The sequence below is a fragment of the Cervus canadensis genome, chromosome 12, assembly GCF_019320065.1.
Source record: "Cervus canadensis isolate Bull #8, Minnesota chromosome 12, ASM1932006v1, whole genome shotgun sequence".
NCBI lineage: Eukaryota > Metazoa > Chordata > Mammalia > Artiodactyla > Cervidae > Cervus > Cervus canadensis.
In genome coordinates this window covers 17077498-17103466 of record NC_057397.1, presented here as the reverse complement: position 1 = coordinate 17103466, position 25969 = coordinate 17077498, and the positions used below count along the sequence as shown (strand labels likewise).

The 25969-nt window shown below is 41.9% G+C and overlaps 1 long non-coding RNA gene across 1 annotated transcript in view; it reads right to left on the bottom strand.

The window, feature by feature from the left end:
• Positions 1-25882, bottom strand: part of LOC122451514 — a 98825-nt gene extending 72943 nt beyond the window's left edge. The window contains exons 1-3 of the long non-coding RNA XR_006272425.1: positions 22456-25882; positions 20826-21092; positions 9427-9508 (exon numbers count right to left, since the gene is read on the bottom strand). This is a non-coding gene — a long non-coding RNA (uncharacterized LOC122451514). The remainder of the gene's footprint in view (positions 1-9426; positions 9509-20825; positions 21093-22455) is intronic.
• Between the last annotated feature and the right edge of the window lie 87 nt (positions 25883-25969).

Sequence of the window (25969 nt, the reverse complement as noted above, 5' to 3'; positions counted from 1 at the left end):
TCAGATAAGTCTGTACCTCCTTCTAGGATGGGGTAAAGGAGAGAAGGACTGTATTCTTAGAATGTCTGCTTCTTCTGAGTTTTACAGCCCCAGGGAGACAGAAGGCACTAGAAAAATATTTGCCAAATTGGTTTGCAGGCAGGCAGGTGTGGCTGGAGCTACCTTTATCGTCTAGGCAGCAGAGATCGTGAAAGTAGTCCTTCTTTGGGCAGCATTGATGGCAAAGAGATAAGTGAGGAGAGAATCCACATTTTTCTTTTTCTTGGTTTACAGCATAACTTCCCTAGCTTAGCCCAAAGGTTATGTGAAATACTGATTGCAAACACATTCTAATTTCTATCCTCCCTGTGTCTATAACATTTTGAAATGTGAAGTCTATACTTCTAAGCCCAAAATTTAGGCTAGCCTTATACCCTTGCTCTGGAAAATAAAATGTGGAGGAAGTGGACCAGTTCTGAGCCTAGACTTCAAGAGGCCTTGAGTAATTCTACTGTCTTTTGGAAACATGCTACCTCCATGAACAGAAGCCCAGGTCAGCCTGTTGAAGAGTTGGAGATTTCCCATCAGATGGCATCTTATACCAGCCCCTCCCCAGCTGACGTAGCAGCTGGCATCTGATGCATGAGAACAGATAAGCCCAGCCAAGCCCAGCCTAGATTTGCAGAAATATCCAGCTGACCCATAGACTCATTAATAATAAATGGTTGGGATTTTTTTTTTTTTAGTGTGAATGTTGTGGTGGTTTGTCAAAACAATAGTTAACTGACACAGCGCTCCTCTCAATGAGAGTTTCTCATGGTCAAGGAAGCCAGATCCTCTCTGGAGATACACTGTAAATCAGGTTATAGAAAGAAAAAGTAGAATTTTGAGCATCTAGCTGAAGTTGTTATTTAGTTGCTAAGTCGTGTCTGACTCTTTGGGACCCCATGGACTGGAGCCCGCCAGGCTCCTCAGTCCATGAGATTTCCCAGGCAAGAATACTGGAGTGGGTTGCCATTTCCTACTCTAGGGAATCTTCCCCCAGGGATTGAACCCGAGTCTTCTGCATTGACAGGCACATTCTTTACCACGGAGTCACCAGGGCAGGCTGTCTAGCTGAAGAGGATTTGCTAAATAACATAACTTTTTTTATTCTTTCATCAAGCACGTTGCCCATCAGCCATGTGGTTAGTAGGCACTTAGTACTTAAGTAAAAGCACTTGGTCGGTCGTAACCAAAACAGGCCCCACCCATGCAGAAATTTGGAGAGTGGTCCCTTCACAATTTACAAAGTGCTTTCATAGCCACTAGTTCATTAGATTCTCATAACTTCTGGAGAAAGGCATTCTTGTTAGCTCCCATTTACAAATAAGGAAATTGAGGGTGAGAAAGGCCAACTAATTTTCTAAAATGATGCAACCAGTTAGTAAGATTGCATGCCCTACTTCTCATCACTATGGGATGAGAAGACAGCCTATGGTTGCCCCAGCTCCTAGGACCAGAGCAGTAGATCCTATAATTAGATTGCAAAGGGACCAATACAAGGACAAAGCTTCAAACCCACAGCTCTGACTCCAAGTCCTCCGCTTGCCTTCTAACATCAGCTCTGCCCCCAAAATTTCTCGGGGTCTTCCCTACACAAGTCAAAGTCAGAGATAAGAAAGGAATGCACAACATTTCTCGGGGTCTTCCCTACACAAGTCAAAGTCAGAGATAGAAAAGGAATTCATAATCCATATTGCCAGCTCCCAACTCGAGAGCTGAGTGCAGAGAGGGTGTCCGCTCTACAAAGCTACAAACGTCTAGGGATTCAAGCAGGGTAGGATTCAGGTGAATGAATCTTGGCTTATAATGATTCAAATATAGATCCACTACTTAGAGACCAGCCAACAACAATTTTCTCCCTGCATTCCAAGAGCTGAGTGTCATCTAACCAATAACCCTTCCTGGGAAGCGAGATATGGCCTGCAATTCTAGAGGCATCTGTGCCCTGAGCATATAATTAAGTCAGAGGCAAGTACAGCTGGTGAAAGTAGGGAGGCATGCATAAACTCTTCAATCTAGGAATGTTGGTGAACCCTGTCATTACCTACCCCGAGTGCTAATCTATCCCACCAGGACTCCATAAACTCTGTGACTCTAACTGTTCTCCAGCTGCAAATGCATGAGTCTTCTTCTGGAAGACTGTAGCTCCCCTCCTCTCTCCCCTCATTGAGGGCTTTTCAAAATCATCACCAAGACAATTCCTGAGTCATTGGGAAAGGGACTGATCTAGGTGATTTAAAAGGAAGAATGTTAGCATTGGGAGGTGGGAGGAAGAGTAGGTTTTAAATTGAAAAACTCTATTAACTCTATTCTACATACTCACTGTGTGATCTTTAGCAGGTTACTAAACCTCTCTGAGCTTCCATATCAATAGCAAAACCTGCCTCCCCCAAAAAATTAGGGTTAGGGTTTGGGTTTGGGTTAGGGTTAGGGTTAGGGGTCAGTCATTAGGAATAGGGCAGGCCTAGGCTGGTGCTGGAACATGACGAGTGTTTGGTCAGCATCTTTCCTCCTCTCCATTATAGATATGAAATGCTCTGGTTTTGCCCTCAGATAAAGTTAAAACAAAACCAACAAGCCAAAAACTCAAAAGAAACGCATAAAAGGAATAAGTAAGTGAAAGTCACTCAGTCGTATCCGACTCTTTGTGACCCCATGGACTGTCCATGGAATTCTCCAGGCCAGAATACTGGAGTGGGTAGCCTTTACCTTCTCCAGGGGATCATCCCAACCCAGGGATCGAACCCAGGTCTCCCTCATTGCAGGTGGATTCTTTACCAGCTGAGCCACAAGGGAATTTGGTGAACATTACCCTTAAACTCTTGGTTGTTATTGAAATTCTGGACTTTTTGCTCCATCTCTCCAAATAAACCATAAGCTAAGCTAGGGAAATTTTTTAATACTGTCCACATTGTAAAATAATTGCAAATATTTTTTAAGTGATTTAAGAAGTGGGGATTGAAAAGGAAGTGTTATTTCCATTTTTCCCCTGATTATCAATTTTCTTGTGAAAAAAATGCTTAAATTAAGGATGGCCAAGTTCTGGGATTCTTCTTTGAGTGCAGCCACAGTATCACACTGTCGACTTAAGCAAACTGTACCATTGTATCATGGCTGTTTTACCCATTTGTAAAACTGACATTTTAGTACTTTTCCATCTTAGTCACATTGTGAATGCATGTGGCCCATTCAAAAGCAGGGATCTTATTTATTCATTGTGTTCTCTGCATTTAGCAGTTTTTGACACATGGTATATAGTCAGTTCATGGCAATGGCGTAAGCAACAAACATTTGTTATTTCTCTTGAGCCGGCAGGTTTGGATGTGCTGTTCTGAAGTCATCTGGGCAAAGTGCGTCGTGACTGGACATGCACATGCATCACTAACCGGCTAGTGGGGCAGCAGGGGCCTGTCTGGTCCAGGAAGCCCTCAGTTGTGATCATTGTGTTTTGCTCTCAGAGATGATGGAATCTTCTGAAGAGCAAAGGTTTAGCAGGGCAGCTTTAAACTTCTAAAGCAGGAGACGATCCCTGGGTAGGGAAGATCCCCAGGAGGAGGAAATGGCAACCCGCTCCAGTATTCTTGCCTGAAAAACCCCCTGGACAGAGGAGTCTGGAGGGCTGCAGTCCATGGGGTCACAAAGAGTCAGACACGACTGAGCACCCAATAGCATTAAGAGCTATCCTGGGAAAATGACTCCATCAGACAGGTCCACAAGAGTAAAAAGAAAAGAGATAAGAAATCAGATGTTCTCTTTCCACATTCCTTTATGTTCTGCTGGAGGAAATATGCAAACTTTCTAGAGAGCAACTTGGTGATATGTGTCAAAACGCAGCCTGGCTGCTCAGTTGAGCTTATGGCTGAAAGGTTGGGGAAAGGCTAGACAGAAAGTGGCAGGGAAGAGGCAAGGGAGAAAAGATGGGAGGCTGGGTAGGAAGTCGGGGGAGGCAGAAACCTGAGAAAGAATCCTGCATCCTCATGCCCTCTGACACCTCAGTCCTGAGCTCTTCCAAAGACAGCTGATGCCCTGACCCCAAGCACTGCGTCTCTCCTCACTTCCTGGAGAGAAATTGTGGGCAATTAAACACTTATGTAGGAATCCAGGTGGAGCAAACACAGACTGCCTCCTGGTCATCTCCAGGGGCTGGAAGTAGAGGGCAAATTCCAGGGACAGCCCTGAGCCTCCTGGCAAGGAAAAGAGCTATTGAAATTTGCTGAGTACTGAGCGTCAAGAACAGATCATACTGAAACCATGAGGTGGGTGTGTAATGCAGTGTCCAAACCTAACTGGATTTCTTAGCTTCCCATCTCTGTGAAACCTTCGCAGGGGGGGGAAAAAATGCCTGTATTTTTTTTCCCCCTCTCCCTTATCTGTTCCTGTGTCTGGCTGCTGGGGTTAGTAGCAAGCTCTGGAAAGTCTGGAATATGTTCTCTATTGTGTTCTTTCTGTGAAGAAAATTACAGCGTGAAAAGGAAAGGGGGCGGAGAGGAACATTACATTCTAAACAGTCTCGGGGAGATAATTGCAAAGTCTGTTAAGCACTCTCATTGCTTCCCCCCCCGCCCCCCGGCTTCTCTGAATTTCTTCTGCTTCTAGAATCTGGTGAAGGACACGCTGCAGAAACTGCTGCTGCAGGTGGACCAGAGAGCTTTGGCCGGTGCTTCCCCGTGAGGCACCAGCTGCTTCTGCTCATCTTCCTAGAGCAGCCTGGTACCCACCCCTTGCTGCCCACAGGGAAGCTTTAGAAGGTCCTACTTAGGAAAAGATGGGCTGTTCTGTTTTTGTCCTTTTTCTTGGTGGTTTGGGTTATTCCTTTAGTACTCTGTCTGTTTGGCTAGGATTCAGTTTGGGGAGTTGGGGGTGAGGGGCGTGGGTCCAGAATTATTGTGTAACTACCTCATTGTTCTGGGAATTTCCATGTACACAATATCTGTCATTTATTGATTCTTTACTATGTATTCAAAAGCCTGTCAAGCATCTATGTCACTGATTTCCTTTAACTCCCACAGACCTCCTGGAAGATTGATTATACTCTTATTTCCAATTTCGGGATGAGATGTTGGGTCTCCAGAAGTTCAAGTCACTTGTCCAAGTTCACAAGCAAATAAGTGGCATAGCAGAGATTTGAACCTAGTTCTACCTGATTCTGACCTTTATATTACCATGTATCTGAAAGATCGAGGGTGGGAGGAGAAGGGGATGACAGAGGATGAGGTGGTTGGATGGCATCACCAACTCGATGGACATGAGTTTGAATAAACTCCAAGAGTTGCTGATGGACAGAGAGGCCTGGCGTACTGCAGTCCATGGGGCCGCAAAGAGTCAGACACGACTGAGCGACTGAACTGACTGTCCCCATACTCCCAAATTGATAAAAGGCCATCGCAGCCCTTCACGTTCTTGAAGTCTTAAGAAAAAAATGGCAGATACCTTAAGTGAAGATGGTTCTACGGGTAGCAGCGTGATCCATTTCTGCCCAATGAGATGCAAATGGAAAAGATTTCCAAGAGAGTGAAGGACTTCCCCAAGGTCACAAGGCTATAGATTGAGGATGGAGGAAGAAAACCATCGAGCTCCTTCCAGCACAGAGATTTAAGGAATTGTGACTACCAGATCACTTAGAAGATGCTTGAAATTGTGCTTAAAATGGTCATCTCCCCCTGCTGCTGAACACAGCTTGTAAGAAAATGCCACAAATGAACAAACAGTAGCAACAATGAAACAAATCCAGAAAAAACATTTTGGTTTCCTTTTTCCCTTCTATTTTCTTTCTTTCTTTTTTAAATCTGAGCACTGGGTTTGTTGGGTCTGTATTTCCCCATTGCACAAATGAGGAAATTGAGACTCAGAAATACCGAGTCACCTGTGGTCTGAGGGCCAGGGGTCCGTCCTCTGCACCAGTGTTTTTCCGAAGTGTGGTCCTGGGACCAGCATCATCAGTGCCACTTACCAAGGAACTGGTGGGAAATGCAAATTTTGAGCTCCACCCCAGGACCACTGAATCAGAAACTCTGGTGTTGAGGCCCAGCATTCCAGATTTTAACAAGCCCTCCTGGTGTTTCTGATGATGTTAAAGATTAAGAACCACTGCTTTACAGTGGTTAGTAACTAAGAGCTAGTAACAAAATCCAGTTGTGAAATCTGCCATTTTAAAATGTTCTTGCTTTAAACTACAGATATTCTGCATGTAGTTTTTTTTTTTTTTTTAATTTTTTGTTTTCAAATTTTTACAATGCTGTGTTGGTTTCCGCCATGCAACAGCTCAAGTTAGCCACAATCATAAGTATATCCCCTCCCTCTTGAGCCTCCCTCCCTTCCCTCTAGCCCAGCCCTCTAGGTCAACACAGAAGCACCAGACTGGCTCCCTATCTTACACAGCACTTCTCACCAGCCATCCACTTTACACATGTCAGTGCATATGTGTTGGTGCTACTTTCTCCATTCACCCCACTCTCTCCCTCCCCCCCTGGCTCCACAAGTCCTTTTTCTCCGTCTGCATCTCCATTCCTTTCCTGAAAATAGGTTCATCAATATCATTTTTCTAGATTCCATATATATGCATTACATCACACCAGTCAGAATGGTCATCATCAAAAATCTAAACGCCCTTTTATTTTGGCCTTGGAGCAATCAGTTGCGAAATAAGATGTTAGCAAACTTTCAGAAAGCTAATGGACAATAAAGAAGGCTGAGCACTGAAGAACTGATACTTTGAAACTGTGGTTTTGGAGAAGACTCTTGAGAGTCCCTTGGACAGCAAGGAGATCAAACCAGTCAATCCTAAAGGAAATCAACCCTGACTATTCATTGGAAGGATGAATGCTAAAGCCAAAGTTCCAATACTTTGGCCACCTGACCAGACAACTTGCGATCCACTAGTGTGTTAGGTGTCTAGCATAGAAGAGCATCTTGCTGCATTAAGTACAAAGAGGTGGTTAGGGGAGGCTGTCCCAAGTTTTTATCCCTTCTTAAACTGTGCTTAGCTGGAGCTGAACAAAGTGGAGTCCTTGCCAGCTGTCAAGGTATAAAAAGCCTTGTTCGATGTGTTCCTTTCAAGAACCTCGTACTGCTGAGAAACCGCAGAGGTGAAATGACTTGCCTGAGGTCACCCAGCTGCAGTGAGGTTGGGAAGGCAATCCATGTAGTACTTTCAGCACCAATACGTAGCGAGATGAGTCTGACTGCCAACTGGTTTTAGCAGATGCTGCAATACACTGTTTGCAGTCATCACTCATTCTGCCTCCCTGCAAGGACTGTCACACAATTTGGAAGGAAATGTCATTAAAAAAAATCAAAGAACCACATCGGAGTAGGGTGTTTTGTTTTTCTCCTATTTTTAAGCTTTGGGTTTGTTGTTTTTTTAATGTTTTCAAGATTTTTCAGTGGTAAAGTGATAAAGTGGTGTTATAAGAGGACTTAGAAAATTCTTTCATTTTTCATAGCAAACAAAATCTGAGCAATGTTCAGTTAATATGGAAAGCAAACAGCTACTTGCAGTCTCATTGCTCTCTGTCCTGCATCTGAATTACTGATAGAATCAACCCCCTTCCCACCCTAGCTCCACCTTCCTCTCTGCACTTTTTGAATTTCTGCTCTACACCCCTGCAGTTTCTCTCCAGCAATTACCAGCAGTCTTCTAGTCCAACCATTCACTGACTTTTGAATTCTCCTCTTGCCTACACTCTAGTGCTTCACCTTTCTTTTTTATTCGTCTCCTCCTAGAATCCATGCTCTCTGCCTGACTCCCAAACACTGGTGACCTCCAAACACTTGGCCTCTCCAAATCTTTCAGACTTCAGTCCACATTCTTCTGGGATGATACATCTGAGTATACCAATAACCTGTATATCGATCCTGTGCTGGCTTCTTTCCTGGACCTCAGACTGGAATATCCAAATCTTTGCAGGATTTTGAAGTATTTCAAACTTCACATGGTCCAAACTGAACTCATCTGTCCAAAAGCTGTTTCCTCCATAGTCTAAGACCAGATGTTGTCATTGTTATTGTTTAGTTGCTAAGTCATGTCTGACCCTTTTGCAACCCCATGGACTATAGCCCACCTGGCTCCTGTATCCATGGGATTTCCCAGGCAAGAGTACTGGAGTGGGTTGCCATTTACTTCTCCAGGGGACCTTCCCAATCCAGGAATCGAACCTGCATCTTCTGCATTGGTAGGTGAACTATTTAGCTCTTAGCCCCCAGGGAAGCCCAAGACTAGATGTACCACATCGCTAACTATCCAATTACTCAGGCCAGGAACTTGGAGTTATTGTTAATCCTAACTGATTCTCACAAGGGTCACCTCCATAACATACACACACATACACGACCCAAACATACACACACAAGCCACACATGCTTTCTCTCTTACACACATGTACACACATGTGTGTTGCATACACATGCTTCATTCATGCACACACATGTGTACCCATATGCTTTCTCTCCTACACACACATATACATGTACACACACACACACACACACACACACATAAACCCCATATGCAAAGGCCAAGTCCTGTCAATTTTGCCTCTCTATCCTCCCCACCTCTCCAACCCTGCTACCATGACCCTTGAGCTGAGATCCTCATCATTGCTTACCTGACTATTGGGAGAACTTCCTGACTGTTCTCCCTTCTTCCTTTAAACCCAAGCTCCATATCAAAGCCAGAGGTATATCTCTAAAATGGAAATCAAGCATTGTACTCCCCTTTTGCACATTTCCACATCTCCTATTGTCTGTAGAATAAAATTCAAGCTCATAGACATGGCCATCAAGATCCTCCTTGACCTGACTCTGAAGTCCCTTCATTAATTTCCACAAGAAGCTCTCTACTAATGAGCACCTTGATATCCTCAATTACTTCACTGAAGATCCAGACATAATTTGTGTCAATAGAAAACTAGTAATTCTATAAAAGTCTGATGGAAAGGTGATCTGTGAAATAGACATTTGAAACACATCATTTAGTCATACCAAACTATCCTACCCTCCATTGTCAAAGCATTTAACTAATTGAATGATGTTGGTAGGAGAAGATATGCAACTATAGTAAAGAATTGGGAAATTCTTTATGCAGTGACATAGATATACAGTAATTTATTTAACCAGCCCCCTACTACTGAAAATAAGCTTCGTTACCAAGCTTTCCAATCAATATTATTAGAATATCAGTGTGTCCACCCTAGGGAGAAGGGATTAAAGAAGCATGAGGGTAAAAGTGGGAAGACTTTTTATAAAGCAATAGATCAGCTAAGAGACAAACCGGTGAAAATGGAGATGGAGACAAAATCTTTAAGATCTAGAAGCCTTGGCCTTAAGAAATTTAGTACTCTGGAAGAGGCACAATCATAATTTCAAAGCATTCATTTATTGAACACACTTGTATTGTCCACTTACTGTATCTCTGGGGGTTCTGTCAAGCCATGCAGATCTAGTATGGAGTAAACATGTAGCCAGTCTCTGCCATGGAATTTTCAGCCTAAAGAAGAAAAATAAGTGAGTATGTCAAGAGCAGCTAACCTAGTCTGGGGTATGGGGTGGGAAGGTGGCTTATCAATAAGGAGATTCACTAAGCAAGTGGTTCCAGAAAGAGGAAAATCATTGACTCTGTGGTTCTCTAAGTCCTGACCCGCAGCAAGCACATGATCTGAGAATTTGTTAGAAGTGCACGGCCTCAGATCCCACCCCAGACCTCATGAATGAGAGACTCTGGAGCCGGGCAGTGCCCACAGTCTGGTCTTTACAAGTCCTTGGGGCCATCCTTAAATAGCTAGTCTGGGAACTACTGCCTAGAAAGCCAAAAGATGCAGGAGCAACTTTGCTTGTCTGATGCCAACCTAGAAAGGCTTAAGACAGGAAGTGACCTTTGAACCAGGTCTTCAAAGGAGAGTGAGAGTTTTTCCAGGGGAGAAGCCGAGCTGGCCAGGAACATTCCAGGAATTTCAGGAGTTTGTACTTCTGAGCCAGCTTACAGTACTACCACCATCATATTTCCTAAATAAATTTGGGATGAATTTTGGGGAAGTGACTTAGGCACAGTTATTCATTGCATGTTGCAAAGAATTTAAATGTTCATCAGCAGATGACTTCTTGAATAAACTCCAAGTCATACATGTAAATGAGTTCTATCCCTCTCTTTAGAAAAAGAGAGGGCTATGTCTGCTAGTGTGGGGTTGAACTTCAAAATCTAGTACTGAGTACCAAAAGGAAGGTGCAAATCACATACATGTCATGCTGTGTGTGTGTGTGCTCATTTGCTCAGTTATGTCTGACTCTTTGTGACCCCATGGACTGTATCCCACCAAGCTCCTCTGTCCATAGGATTTCCCAGGCACGAATGCTGAAGTGGGTTGCCATTTCCTTCTCCAGGGGATCTTCCAGGGATTGAACCCGCATCTCCTGAGCCTCCTGAATTGACAGGCAGATTCTTTACCTCTGAGACACCTGGGAAGCCATTGGTATATCATGTATTTCTTGCTACTTTTGCATGAAAAAATGTGACTCTGTAAATGCTTGCAATACTGCAGACAGACACAAGAGCCAGGGAATTGGCTCTCTGGTGGGGAATTCAGGGTGCAGAACAGAAATGGGAGGGAGATTTTCATTGGATACAACTTGGCATCTTTTCATTTTTGATCTATGTGCATAGATTCTAAGAAATGGGCAAGGTATCTCATCTCAGGCATGAACAAGTGGTGGGGTCAGGAGAAGGCTCTGGTCTGTTCTAAGGGCCTCCAAGTAGGGTCCCCACATCAGCCTCACCCCAAAAGAATTCACCCAGGAAATTCTATTTAAGATAGGGAAAAGATTCCCATTTTATCTGCTTGAGTAACCACAGTTTGTATTTGCTTCTGTAAAAATACCGGTTTATCAAGTCAATGGACTTGATGGTGACTTGATGGCAATCTCCCACCCATCCATCACAAGAGTGTTCTGTTTGCACATTGCCCAACAGCTGGGTCCACATGACTCCACAGCTCTATGAGCTGTGTCAAGATAAAGGCTGGCTTGGAAGGGATCTGACCTTCTCTGGGGCTTAAAAAAGGGGGGGTGGGGGGTGGTGCTTTAAACTAAAAGGCACCTTGACTCCAGTAAGAAAAGGAGTATCTTGGATTTGTTTGTTGAGTCATTCAGCAAGGTTCATTGAGGACCTAGTATGTGCCAAGGATATCAAGATGACTAAGAGATAGTTCCAGTCTTTACAAATCTTTCATAGTTTCAATGTAACACATGTATAACACTGAGAGATAAATTGTAAAGAGATGTCTCAACAAGAGCTAGAGAGCACAGAGGAGTAAGGGGTGAATCCTTTGTAAGATTGGAGAGGTGGGACAGGGAGTGGAAGGGAAGGAATTGAGGGAAGTCTTTAGAGGAGGTGGCCTTGGTGATGAGCCTGGTAGGATGTAGAGAAGGACACTCCAGGTAGAGAGAAAAGCAGGACAAAGTTTTTGGAGGGTTGAAAATTCATTTTTATGCAGGGATGATGCTTATGGAGTTGGAGTCTGTCTCCAATTCCTGTCCCTGCTCTCAACTTGCTATATAATACTAGACATCTCATTTAGTCTCTCTGATTTGCAGTCCCAAGTGTAATTTGTGTGCATTGTAAAAGCCAAGAAAGAGAGAGACAGAGACCTGTCTCAGTCTGAAGCAGGAAGGGATACAGAATTACGTGTCGCAGAGGGTCCTGCCTGGGTTTAGTACAGCGTATAGTCATCTCTGCCTGAAAACACTTGTGTTTGATTCAAAGGCCACAGAGTAAGGATTCCAAGGTTAGCTGGTGTCTGTCATTCACACTGCCCCATGTCTCCTGTATCTGGTCAATTTCTTAAGAAAATAGGAAGTAAAATAAAAGGGGTTAGACAACTGAGAACAGCCAATTGTTGATGCTTGGGAAGAGCTGGAAGATGGACTTTTCCCTTAGCCTCATGTTGGTTCCTCTGACTGTACCACCTGCAACCTCCCTCTATTACTGACAAGACTCAGCTTCAACATCAACTTTCTGCATCCCTTCCCCAATCCACAGAGACAGGTCAGGTTAGGGTCAGGTACTATGCATCTATGCTTCCCAGCCCCCCATGCTTCTTTCATTATAGCCTTTATCACACTGAATTGTTATTGTCCACCAAGTTTGTAGCATTTCTCATTAGACTGTTTGTTTCACTAGGACAGCCATCATGTCTCCTTTCTACCCCCTAGTCTGTTACCTAACATGGAAAAAGTAACTGTTGACTTTGAATAAGTGAATGAGTAAATGAGAGAATGGAAGATGGTCAGTTCAGTTCAGTTCCGTTGCTCAGTCCTGTCTGACTCTTTGCAACCACATGGAAGATGGTCAGCAAATGGCAATTAGCACAAAGTGATCAAAAAGACTAGTTCCTCAGAGCATGAATGATACCCTGGGATTCCAGTGTAAGGGGGAGCAGAGGACATCCCAGTCAAAGAAGGACTGTATTACAGTTCTTGTTGAGACCATATTTCATCCCCCAATGATGGGATTTCCAAAATTCAGGTGGGTTTTTTGGCCATTTTCTACAAGGATCAAAAGGTATAATTTGTTCCTATCCTCAATAGTTATTTTCAGATGGCTGGGGCAAATGAGTTTTAGAAAACATGAAAGTTTTGTTTTAAAGAAAAGATAAGCCATTATTTAACACAGGAGATGGCAGGCTAGAATAAAATAAATGGGAAAATTGAGATGGACCTCAATTGAGTCACCGGAATAAGTGGAGAAGTCAAGGCAGATCATGCTGATAAGGAAATTGATGATGTTCTTGATGATGATAATTATAATTATGGTGAGAGTCATCAATATTTTGAGCAAATGTTCTACATTCATTATCTCGTTTATCCCTCACAATAACCCAAAGAGATAGTCAGTATTCTTATGTTATTCTTCAGATGAGGAAAATCAAACTCAGAAAGGTTAAATAATTGCTCAGGATCATACAGTTCCTAAGAAGGATAACCAGAAGTTAAACCCGTGTCTGACTCCAAATCTCATTCAGCTAAAAAAGGCTGTTCTACCACCCATGTTTCTCTTCTGGGTTAATATTGTCTTAGTTAGGTTCTTGACATCTTCATCCTATTATGCCTTTTATCCAGAATAACAGAGTCATTGCTAAGAAGAAATAGACTTTATATTAAACTTATTCCCTGGAAGTAGGTAAAAATAATCCTGACTACCCACACTGACTTAACAGTGATTTCATCTAAATATTCCAAAATAAAAGACTGCTGTTACATAGCAGTCAGCATCCAAAACCTGATTTCAGAAGATAGAAGGTAAGACCAGATGTGCTGGGATTAATCCAGACTTCATAGAGGGCATATCATAAGACCCATGAACAACAGAATTTTCATATAAATCCCATCAGGTCTGCTCGCTGTTCTTTATCTAAAGGTACTCTTGAAATCCTTTCTTAAACTTTTTCAAATCCTTTCTTTGGAATGGATAATTATATTAGGTGCCTGATCATTTCCAGGGAATATAATCACTATAGTCTTAACTAATTGCCAGCTCTTCAAAGACAGGAAATATGACCATTAGTTCTCATTTACCTAAAAGCCAGGAGATGGGATAGTCTCATTAATTTAATAGTCTGGTGAATTAAAAAAGACTAGAGATAGCAAAAGACGGATTTGTAGACTACAGTAGAACACAGTACATTTAACCTCATATGATATAATAATGTTTTACAACTTAGAGAGGACTCTGAAGAACACTACCAAATAGGATACACCAATGCCATGAGGGAAATAATGGGATTATCTGCATTAAACATAGAAAATCTTAGAGATTATGTTTCCCAGGTCACCCAGCAAATAGGAAGCAGAACTAGAATCTGAGCTGTGTCTCTTAACTCTTCACTCTGTGAGCAATGTCCTACCCCATGTTTTTTTTATCATTCTTTCTTTCTAGCCAAGGCAAGCATAGCCAACATGGATAGATAAGCTGAACTTGCAATGAGCAAATCAGACAGAAGTGCAGCTAGTCATCTGTCTTGGTACAAAGTAAATATGAAATGTTTATTACCGAATATAGATAGTTTAGAAGCTCCTTGAATACAAGGGCCATGTCCTGTGGATCTGTTTATGCCTGGAGCTCAGCAGAGTGAATGTTTGTTGAATTCAGCAACTAACATATCACTATTCTATTTGGATAATAACGTGTTTGGAGGGAGTCCTGAGCTATGAGCCAATTCTCTTCCAATTAATTACTCTATCGGGTCAAATCAAATCAAGAGCTTGTATTTGGGCTGAAAACATTCCTGAAAAGAAATCTTTGTGACCTTTCACCTGACAGCGTCGTCTGGTGCTGTCAGGAGATGTCTCCTTGAGAGTAATAAAAGACATACTAAGTGACGTCAGACTGATGACATCAGAGCCTCATCTAGATCAGCCAGTGGGTACCAAACCAAGGTCTGGCTTCCAGCCACAGCTTGCGTTTACATGCAGAACACACAAGATGTCCCTAAAAGAACCAGAGGTTCAGACTAGAGTTATCCCCAGCCTCCTGAAGATGCCCTCAGCCATGGAGCACTGACAAAGCTTCCATGAGGACAAAAGACAAGACCACATTTTCAGAGATGACCAGTTTCCATCCCTGCTGTTGACCACTGACCACATCTCATGCCTATTGCCTCTAGGTCAATACAAATGGGAATGAATGGCCAAAGGTTTGGGTTTCAGACTGTTGTGATTTTAAAATCTTGATTCTGCTAGCTGTGTGACCTTGGGCAAATTAATTAACCTCCTTGAGCCTTAAATTCTTCTTCTGTATAAGGAATGGGCACAAAAATTACATGAGATAATGTGTGTAAAGCACCCAGTGCATTGTAATGGAGCTGAATCACATACATGTAGAAGTCACATATAGATCAAATTACCATTGAGAATCCCGTAAGTTGCCCAGAAAGGGCAATATATATTTTCTTTTATACATAACTTGCCACAGTAAAATAAACATATAAATATATGATATATACAGTAGTCAGCATATATGCAAGATATGTGCAGAAATATAATTTTACAGTATTATAATTACATACAAAAGAGTGCATAATTGAATTTGCATGGGTTAAGTAGACATAGGGGAAAACTCTACTCTAAATAGAAGTTGAGCATTTATGATGTTACTTTCCTAGGGGTCATAGAAGCAAAGATGCACAAATGACTAATAATAGTGAATTAAGCATATTCCCTAATCAAGGCTCTCTTCTTCTAAGTTCTATTTCATGTTTCTTTGTTTAATCTTCACAACAACCCTACAATGTGGTTTCTATTATTATCCCCATTATAAAGATGAGGAACCTAAAGAACAGAGAAGTTGAGTAACTTTAATAAGTCAACATAGAGTCTGGCCCACAAAGGAGATTGTGACCTAGTTATATAGATGAACTAAGACTAAAACTGATACTACAGAAATACATGTAGGATGACAGTCTGGAAGGATGAAAATGAATAACAAGGGAGTGATACAGATGACAATCCATAAAACTAGGGTCTCAAAGCTAGAAGGACCCTGAATACACCTAGTCTTGTGAGGGAAGGAGAGTTCACTGCAGGATCAGCAGTTCAGAAAGGACATTCTGAAGATGAGACCTAAGCTGTGCCTTGAAGAATGAACTTTCCTAATCAGGCAGTAGGAAAATGGAAGCAAGAGCATATATGTTGATTATGGGGTGCAAAATCGGAGGCAGGCACATGACATTCTGTTTTGTGGATATATATGAAAATCCTAGTTGTAGCTATGATGGGAAAGGATAGGGGTGATGTGAAAAATAGACCAAAGTCATATTATGTTGGCCTCTGGGGTAACACTGCAAGGAATTTGACTATGGACCTTAGGGAACCTCTGAAGACTGCTGAATTATGGAGCAAAAAGAGAAAAAAGATATTTGGGGAAGATCAGTCCTACCCCTAACCTCATATGTTTGGGCCATCAAGCCAGTTGGACTAGCCCTCCCCAAGACACAGCTAAAAAGAGTTCTCCGGAGGTCATTCTTACTCAGCAAGCAAATACTTAGACAAATATGTCTTCTTTCAGGATGAATCTGGACTTTCCAAGCCCCTGGCAGACATCTTTACACACAACCCACAGGGCTTCTGCTGAATGTCCTTTGTAGCTAATGACATAGTCATTTCTGGCATCTTAAGGTGGCGCTTTCTTTTTATTACGCCTGGTAAATTAAGTCTCCTGGAAAACACCTTCCCTGAACCTTCTCCCCTACACTTACCTCTCCATTTTCACTGCTTCCCCAAATTAAATTTATATGCGTACTTGGCAAATGGTTGACAGAGATGTAAACCTTGTCTACAGAGACATCCTGACTCCTAGTGCCTGGAGCTTTCATAGTAAAATAAAGTGTTTTGTCCCCAGTATCTCCGTAGTATAGCCATCCCACTTTTAAAAAGATCCAACAATTTAGGCAAGTTTATTTTGCAAAGTGAAGAACACAAAAATTTAATCAAATGAAGTTCAGGTCATTTTAAAGAAATTGAAGCTAACTCAGCATTAAATAGCTCCTGTGTTGCATTGCAATGTCTATTGGCAAAGTGTGATATTTTCATCAGCCCTGTCTATTTGAGAAGATAAAATGTAAATCCTTTGGCCTGGAATTTCAGGTTCCTTATATTTGATTCAAAATTACCTCTGGAAAATTTCATTCGTTCCCACATGTGGCACATGGAAAAATCTCAACAAGTGATAGCTTTGAATTTCAAATACATAGTCAGTGATTATTGAGTTATTTTACATACCTCTTAGCACAGTACATAAGAATAGCTCCCTGTAAACACACACGAACTTGAATTATCTCATTCTAGTTCAAATAGATGCATATAAGCACGATCATATTAATTAAAACTATATCACAGATATTTCTTTTGCAAAGCAGTTTTTTTTTTCCTGACCCCGAAGTTCATAAAGAAATAGCATTTAAGATTTAAAAAGCTAGAGCTTAATCATCTGCCACCTTCTTCATAGTTTATCAGTTACTAATCAAATAAGCCTAGTAAGTGATTCATTGTTGTCAAGTGCATATATGTGTGGCAGGAGAAGGGGGTGGTGTGGGATAGGAAAGTCATTTAATCAAAGAAAGGAAAAGAAAAAAATTAAAAGAGTCCAAGCTGAGTGAAAAGTTAAAATCGTGTTGTTCTTTCTAAGCAGCAATCGTGGTTCGTTCTCAGTTTAGTTGGTGGGGTTTTTTTAATTACCCGAGATACAGGAACACCCATCAAAGAAAGAAAATCTCATTAAATATGCTCCAATTAACCTCCTTAACTCAGGCTAATAGAGAGGGACGAACAGATCATGAATTTGAAGGATTTTCAAAAATGCCATTGTAACACCTTCAAGTTCACATGGGGACCTCAGTCACCTCACTGCTAATTAAACAGATTCACCCTGAAATTCTCTGAATAGGATATATAATAGATTAGAATACTGAGCACACAGTCTGTTCTATACCACTCTAGGGGGTAGGAGAGAATACACTCATAAAAGAGAACTAGGGTCTTCTCTGGGTGAGAGGCATTCAGATATCCAACTTCATTTTAAGATAGCATGAAATAAAATAAAATGGAGCAAAAGTTTGCAAGCCGTATGAACTTCCAGAGTGAAGCCATTATTGTGGTTACAAATAACCAATTTCCTTTTATAGAGGAGATACTATTATAGCTGGGCTTTGAAGATGAAACTCACAGGGAAAGTTAAGGACTTCATCTTTGTTGAGTACTTACTCTGTGCCATGTCTTTTATATTCCATGATTAACTTAATTCCTACAGGTCTCTAAGGTGTGTGATAGTCACTCAGTCATGTCTGACTCTTTGCAACACTATGGAGCCCACCAGGTTCTTCTGTCCATGAAATTCTCCAGGTAAGAATACTGGAGTGGGTCTTTCTCCAGGGAGTCTTCCCGTCTCAAGGATCGAACCCAAGTCTCCTGCATTGCAGGCAGATTCCTTACCTTATGAGCCACCAGAGAAGACAAGTCTCTAAAGCAGTTATCAGTATTATATTCTCACTGTAACAATTATAAGAAGGTACTTTTCCCAAGGCCACACCACCGGAGATTAGGACTCAGGATCCTAATATGGGCCTGGATCATCCCAGAGCCTCTGTTTTTACCTCTTCTTTGGCCTTGTGGCTTCTGCAAGCCATTATGAGGGCAGTTGCATGAGAGACAATGGCTAAAACCAATGGACCAGAATCTCCATCATTGTAAGCAAACAGTGAGCGCATGAGAGCTTTGTAAGCAGTTCATTCCTTTAAATAGATTATGCTCATTGCCAATACTGCTTATACTATTCGTTACCCAGTATAGATTAACTAATTTACAGCTAACTTACAGCTAATTTATAAAATGAATGAGGATGATTGGAGTGAATTGAATGACTGTCTCTCTCCTCAGAGACAGAGTAAAGGTTAACTTTAGCCCAGTTCAAGGCTAATTATAATACATTTTGCAAAAGACAGAGTTAGTCAGAGGTCTAATGAGGTATTCCCAGGGCTTCGATTAGGGCATCAAGCTGCCAGGTACTATCATATAGCTGACATCTGTGTGAAAGACCAGGGAAAATATAAGAAAGCTGTTAGAATGTGGGTAGTAAAAATTTTAGAGTGCTTACAGATATAACAACTCCATGCCTTTCCCCCACAGAATGGCTAAGGAAATCAGATTTCCTCCATACAGTGGGGTGGCACGCAGCCATTAGATACATCACATTAAACCATTTTTCAGTCTCCTCTACAGGCACCTCCTCATCTCTCCAAAGAGGAGTCTTTGGTCCTTTCTAATCGACTCTCGCCCATCTAATTGCATAGCTTTTAACACAGTTCAATGCTCAAAACCTCTGAATTTATATCTCTATACCTCTCTCCTGCACACTAAACTTACTCCTCCAACTTTTACCTTGACATTTCCCCTCAAAAGTCTGATAAACCTCTCAAACCTAACATATTCTCAAATGAATGATTATTCAATAATTATTCAATGATTATTCAATCAGAAGTATTGATTTTGGCCTCTCCTTGCCTCCCCTTTGCATCCCTGATCTGTTCTTCCCAAGGCTTTTCAGCCTGTTTGTGGAAACAACAGGAATTCCATTGCTAAAGCCCAAAGACCTTGAAGTCAAGCCTTGACTGCTCACTGTCTCACATGCACATTCAATCCATCTACCTTTACTGTTATCTACTATCCAATACTGTACTCTCATCTCAACCTATAAAACAGAGGTAGGGCAGGAGCACTTTTAGCTACCTTTCTACCCCCCTGGCCTGAGCCACCGTCACTTAGATTTGCCTAGATTTCTTCATTGCCTCCCATGATCTCCCTGTTCCCTCTCTGGCCCCTACATTCTATTCTCACAACAGCCTGAGTGGTACTGATGGCTCTCCATCTCATCAGAGTAAAAGCCCAAGTCCCAGCTAGTAACCCTGGCACTTCTCTGGTGGCCCAGATGGTGAAGAATCAGCTTGCAATGCAGGCAACCTAGGTTCCATCTGTGGGTCAGAAGATCCTACAGAGAAGGAAACAACTATCCTTTCCAGTATTCTTGCCTGGGGATTTCCACGGACAGAGGAGCCTGGTGGGCTACAGTCTATGGGGTTGCCAAGAGTCGGACACAACTGAGTGATTAACACTTTCACTTTCACCTCTTTACTAGTAACCATGAGACCCTACATGAGCACACACAGACATTGTCCATCTGTCCTTATATCCTTGCAACGTATGTCTCCCTTGACAACTACGGTCTGGTTACACTGGTCTCCTTGCTTCTCCAAAAATGACGCACACCTTCTCAACTGGGTCCACCATCACATAGGTTACTGGATCTGGTCTCCTTATCTACAAAACAAGGTAATTTTATCAGAAGATCTCTCAGGTTCCTCCATGAAGATGTTATGACTTTACAGCTGTTTTCATCCGCCAAGAGTGAAGACCATGAGACCCCAAACCTAACAATGGGGCAATATTATGAGCTCTGACCAATGGCAAAGAAAAATCTGTCTTTTCATATCTCTTCACCATTGGCCCTGCAGATTGAAATTAGATCTAATATAAGCTATTTTTTACTGAGGAGTGGAAAATTAACAATAGTCCATGGAAATAGTATGTAACAATTAAATATTATGGTTATGGTTACTGTATTATAGGGGCTTCCCTGGTGGCTCAGAGCATAAAGAATCTGCCTGCAAGGAGCCTGGCATGCTACAGTTCAAGGATTGCAAAGAACTGGACATGACTGAGTGATTAACACTTTTACTGTATTATAATAATAAGGAAAATTATTCTGTTAAGATGCTAAGGGAAAGAAGGGAAACAGGTTTTACAAATACTGTTATAATGAAAATGTGAAAATAAGGAAGATTTGTGGAAGAAAAATCATCAATATGCTAAGAGTAACAGTACTGAAGTCATGGAATTAAGAGTGATTCTTTTTTTTAAAACTTTTCTGAATTTTCTACATATGGTTTCTGGGTTTATTTTATCACCATTGTAAATAATGAAGATATAAGTGTGTATGTGTATTTAATCTTTCAAACATTTAAACCTGGAGATTGCTTTCCAGCCAGAAATAATATAATATACTCTTCCAATTACTGAGTCCATACACCACAGGCAAATTGGAAACAGTGTTCTTTGAACAAGAACACGGTAATAAAAGATTAACAGGCAATTTCCCTACATTGATGTGGATCAGCCATGCAGTCAGCTCAGTTGGCAGCCAAGAGCCCAAACACACAGACTTGGGTATTTTCTCATTACATAGACAAGGTCAGTAGCATACTCACTAAGTCAAATTGATGGATATACTCAGAGGTCCTCAGAGGGATTCTATATTCTTTTTATTTTCAGTGATGCCAAGATGCTATTCGTAGGTAAAGCCTCATCATTTAAGAATATTCACTGAATTTCCCAAATTGCAATCAAGTCTATCCAGTATGTTCAGTCTATATGGATCGAGGAATGCAGAGTCCAAAGTTGTAGATTCAAGGTCTTCTGTACAGAAACTGTTGACTTCGGCCAGGTTACTTAGTCACAGGTCCCAGTCTTCTCATCTACAAAATGGGAAAAGACCTTTGTCATTTTAAAAGAAAGAAAAAAGGAAAGAATAGGGGAAGGAATGTTTTCCACCTTATGGGATTGTTATGTGCAGTCAATATTATGGCAAGTTAGCAGAAGATTGGAGTCATGATACACACTCCAAATGTCAATCCTTTATCCATTTAACAAATGTCTGTTAAAAATAAGATGTCCCAGGAGATATGGATACACAGTGAACAAGGCTTATTCCTCTGCTCTAAAGATGTATCTAGCTGGTAGGAGAATTCACAGAGACGAGGAGTAACACAATCCTGTAAGATATGCATCTGACCGGCACAATACAGCGTCATGGGGGAGAGGTGAGGACAGGACAGTGGGACAGTAAATAAGCCCTCAATACACTGAAAAGGGCTTTTAATATCAACAGCAACTTGGGTGTTCATTAAATGCTAGACCCTGTTCAGAAATTACCAAAATTTTTCACTGCATTATCTCATTGATTTGATTCTATTATTAATCTTCACTTTAAGGTAATTGAGTGACTGAGTGGTTAGGTAACTTTCTTGGAAACAACACAGCTAGTAATCATTGGAGCCAAGAATTTGAAGCCAGGAAGTCTGACTTCCATGTGCATTTCTTTTTTTTTGCCATGTGCATTTCTAAGCACTGTGTGCACTGCCTTCTTCACTGGCTCTTGAGCTTGTCAAATTGAGGTAACAAGCGTAGAGTGTATAGAAATATTGTCTGTCACACAGTAAATGTCCAATAAATGGCAGCTAGTGTTAGTAATAGTAGTAGTAGCAAAAGCAGCAAGAGTAATAGCAAAAGTGGTAACGAAGTACTAATAGTAGTACTAACAGTACTAGCAGTAGTAGTAGTAGTAATAACAGTAGTAGCAACAGCAAAATATAAATTCCAGTAGTTATTATTAGTCTGGGCTTAGAAGCATTCTAAGAAGGAAGGTGAAAAGTGTTCTTTACTTCTGTACCACATGGTTCCGTTCTCATGAAACCCGTTTCTTGGTACAGAAGAAGGACTCACACATATCCACATTGGACAGCTGGAGATTTAGAGTGAAAATGATTTAAGTTTCAAATCGAAAAGTTGCATTTCCAAGAACGAAAATATTTATGAAAATGTCATCTTTTAGGGTTATCGCAGAGGAAGCACTGTAGTTAAGTCTTATGAGACAGTTTGCATGCCCAAAGCCCTATATAGCAAGCTCATCACAGGGACCAGGTCATTTATTCCTCACAAGTGTTCTGTAGGATAGATATTGTATCAGCCTCTCTCCATACACAAGAACACTGGGGTTCAGCAAAGATAAACTGCTGACTCAAGATGACATTAATTCCCAGAGCCATTCATTCTGCTCACCTGGCCACTGGGATGAGGGGAAGGCACCACCCGAGTGGAGATGGCTCAGACTTGGACGAGGGCAGAAGGCAAGCCAGGGCACCCAGAGAAGATGGGGTGCTGGGGCAGGAGGCTGAAAGGAGGTGGGTCTATAGAGATACAGGAGGTGTGAGCTGGACCAGCTGTCAGGAGGGACCCAGCCCTGCCTTCTCTGAGTTCCCCACCCAAGAAAAACCACACAGCAAGACACACTTGTTTAGAATGTCTTGTTGGGTTCTTTTTCGAATGTCTTGTTTTTAAGTTGCATTTTGTTTTGTCATCTATACCAAGGTGTAGGTGAAGGTGTCATCTATACCAAAATCAGAACACCAAGAGAACTTTTGGTTTTTATTTGGTTTCTTCCAAAATGCACCCAAATGAGTAGAACCTTTTTAAAATGCTGATTTGGGTTTGGGATAATATTTGCAGCCACACTGATACACACATTTGACCCCCCTCCCCATTAGTACTCACCTGAAGCAATCACAGAATTTTCAGAATGGCAGCCACTCATTCAGTCAACAAACATTTATTGAGCATTTACTCTGTATCAGACCACCCACTCAGCAACATAGGCATGGCAGTGAACCAGAAGAGACACAATACTTGTTCCCCTGGAATTCACATTCTAGTTGGGAGAGAGATGGGTGTTAATTCCAAAACCAAATGATTAAGATGATACCAAGTTGAGACACACTCTTGGACAAGCAAGAGTGACATGAAAGAAAGCTATTTGAGTAGAAGACATATAATAGGTTGGGTGGTCAAGGTTGGCTGGGAGAAAGTGATGTTTGAACTGGGGAGAAATAGGGAGAAGGGACCCTCAATGTGAAGGTCTGAAGCCAAAGGGAGCCAGGGGGAGGGAAGAGCTAGTGCAAAGTGCTACCACTGCTGAAAGTTTGGAGTATTTGAGGAACACTGAGAAAGCCAGCTTGGCTGGGTCACAGTGTGCCGGGGAGAGAATAGTCGGAGATGCACTCCAGGGATCAGATCAGGAAGAAGTTTGTCAACGTGGTACAAGGAGCTTGAATCATACTTGCAGAGATATAGACGCTATTTGAGGACAGTAAGCAGGCCAGAGAAGGAGCTTATTTTTATTGAGAAAAGCATCCACATGATAACTGTGTAGAGAGTGGATTATAGGCTGCAGAGGAAGGTGAGAAACCAGTCAGGAAGGTATTACAGAGGATAGGGTATGGACAAGAATGGTTTGGGTCTATTCAGAGCAAAGCAGACAGATCTGAAAAATGTTTTCAAGATAGAGGTAAGAGGTCTCATTGACTGGGTGGATGTGGGGAGGATAAGGGAATTGGTGAAATCCAGGAAGATCCCTAGGTTTGGGCCTGAAGATCTGGTGTGTTGGTGTCAATCAACAAAATTGGAAGTTGGGTGAACAGCCAGTTCTGGTGCCACTGGGAAGGGAATTCAAGGGTTCAGTTTGGACATAATAGGTTAGAGATGTTATTAGATAGCCAAGTATGACTGTCAAGTAGGCATTTAGATGCAGGAATCTACAGTTCAAAGGAGAAGACAAGGTTGGACATGAAGATGTTGACTTTTTCACCTTATAGATGGTAAGTTTGACATGTGATTGGATAATCAACTTGGGGAGAGAGAAGGAGAAATTATATTTGAACCATCTCAAGATGACCACTGTGAGCTCGTGTCTGTATTTATTCCTTATTTATAAAACAGAGGTAATAACAGACCCCTCCAAAAGGTAGTTTTACAAATTAAATTCTACTTGTATATAAGGTCCTAATCTGTATGACCCCAAATCTTGATCTAGTCCAATGTCTTGTTAAGGTCCCAGAAAGGTCAAGAGAAAGGGCTAATTAGCTCATTTTCAAAGCCAAGATTCTGTGGTCCTAAGGTATCCACCCATCCTGCCTTCTTTCCTCTTTCTCCTTGAGCAATTGCATCTACAACACATTTTCACCCAGCACATAGACACACACACACTACTTTGGGGCCATTTCCCTGGGCAGCTGAATCCCAGGAAAGAAAAGATCTTTAGGAGGGCTGACTCGATGGTGCATGACTCTAGGGAGTTATAACCGGCATGGGTCAAGTCCCATTACACAAGGTCAAGTGGCAGCTAAATCCCCTTGGCTAGAACAAGTCATGGCTTTCCTTAGAGCTCTGGGTTGGTGCCCAGAGGGTGAGAAGCCAGCAAAGGAGTCTTCAGTCAGAGGGGTACTCGAGGACACCACCTTGCCTATTCCCTCCGCTGCCCTCTCTGCCACACCCCAATGTCCAAAAGAGAGTGTCAGTGTCCACAACAACCCTAGCTAACTTTTGCTGAGTGCCTATTCTGTAACAGGCACTTGTGCAACCACTTTCCATATATAACCTTCTTCAGCCTTTCCAGGATCCTATAAGGTGGATATTATTATAACTCCCAAGTTACAGGTGAGAAAACCAAGACTCGGGGATGATGAGAGGTCACCGTCCAAGGTCAAACAACTGAGAAGGCATGGAGATTTGAACACAAGTTTTCTCTCAACCACAGCACTCTATCATTTCTTAGTGGTGTGGCATGTTTACCCCTTTCAGTTTATGTCAGCAACATTGACCTCCCAAGCATACAGAGGGAAGGGTCCTGGATGAGGAGTCGGATGAGTTATAGTTTCAGATCTGTTACTGGTGAATTATGTAGCCTGGAGTAAATTACTTACCTTCCTTAAGCCTTAGTTCTCCTATCTTCAGGGCAGAGGGAGTGATCTCTGCCTCCTGAGGAGGGCTGGGAGCACAGAATGTGAAAAGCGACATAAAAATCATTTGCAAAGTCTCAAGGGAGGATTGTGCATAAGATTAGGAAGAGCTCATGGTGATGATGTTGATATTGGTGCTGCTGCTGATAATGATAATGGTGAACACACACAGGAATGAACACATCTCAGAAGTCTCTTCACTATTTATTAAGACAGAATAGAACCTGATCCATAGATAGTGTTCAATGAATATTAGTAAATAAATAAGTAGTGAAGGGGAATGAGAGAGTTAATAAAGGAGAATTCAAGAGATTTCATGCTCTTCAAACTTTTGGGCCCAGAAATGAATCACTTGAATATATATAAAGTTGGGATTAGCATGAAGTTCAAGGTGGATTCTAAACCTTTATTCAGTTGTATCCTTCTGGGACTTCAGGAAGGTTTGGGGAAGGAAGCAAGAGAGGGAGGAAGGGAGGGTGGAAGGAAGGAAGGAAATGTCCAAATCACATATTTATTAATTTATTACAAACAGAACCTAGAGTTCAAGGTTCCCTGACTCCATTGGTATTGGGAAGGTACAGTTCAGTTCAGTCACTCAGTCGTGTCTGACTATTTGTGACCCCATGGACTGCAGCATGCCAGGCTTCCCTGTCCATCACCAACTCCCAGAGCTTGCTTGAACTCATGTCCATAGAGTCAGTGATGCCATCCTACCATCTCATCCTCTGTCGTCCCCTTCTCCTCTTGCCTTTAACCTTTCCCAGCATCAGGGTCTTTTCCAG